The sequence below is a fragment of the Etheostoma cragini genome, chromosome 18 (genome assembly GCF_013103735.1).
Source record: "Etheostoma cragini isolate CJK2018 chromosome 18, CSU_Ecrag_1.0, whole genome shotgun sequence".
Classification (NCBI taxonomy): domain Eukaryota; kingdom Metazoa; phylum Chordata; class Actinopteri; order Perciformes; family Percidae; genus Etheostoma; species Etheostoma cragini.
Genome location: NC_048424.1, coordinates 15,204,211 through 15,204,942, shown reverse-complemented (window position 1 = coordinate 15,204,942; position 732 = coordinate 15,204,211). Strand labels below are relative to the sequence as shown.

Sequence of the window (732 nt, the reverse complement as noted above, 5' to 3'; positions counted from 1 at the left end):
ACACACACACACACACACACACACACACACACACACACACACACACACACACACACACACACACACACACAAAAGTATTAAGTATTAGGTACTAATACTTAAGTTTATTTATTACTTAATTTCCTACTTACAAAACATGTATAGGTCTGTAATTTTACACTTCAACTGAGAGGAAGAAGAAGGATGAGTACAACCCCATGGAAGGTGGAAACATCATTCTTTGGGGATGATTTTCTGCAAAGGGGACAGGCCGACTGCACCGTGTTGAGGGGAGGATGGATGGGGCCGTGTATCGCAAGATCTTGGCCAACAACCTCCGTCCTTCAGTAAAGATGGGTTGTGGCTGGGTCTCCCAGCATGACAACGACCCAAAACCCACAGCCAGGATAACTAATGGCGTTTTTCGACTGCTGGTAACAGCTCGCCTCGGCCCATTATGCTTCCGTTTTCCATTGCAGATTGAGTAAAGCCTCAGCGTGGCTGGTCACTATAGCAACGCGTGATGACGTAATTTTCAGCGCGGCTCACAACAGCACGTCGGCTACCTGCCGCAGCCAGAAGAAATGTTTTGTTTCAAAAAAAGCTGAAGGAAGCAACGAAAATCACAGCTAAAACAAACAGGAGTTTGGGAATACTGACGGAGTTCAGACGTTCACATGACGGTTGTTCGCCGACACAAAAGGGTAAGTTAAGTTTCCTGGTAACGTTAGCTAACATTTGCATGTGTTCAGC

At 45.9% G+C, this 732-nt stretch overlaps 1 protein-coding gene across 2 annotated transcripts in view; it reads right to left on the bottom strand.

The window, feature by feature from the left end:
* The window catches only part of rpf2 (ribosome production factor 2 homolog), a 13,248-nt gene that overhangs the window by 3,893 nt on the left and 8,623 nt on the right, over positions 1-732 (bottom strand). The window lies entirely within an intron of this gene.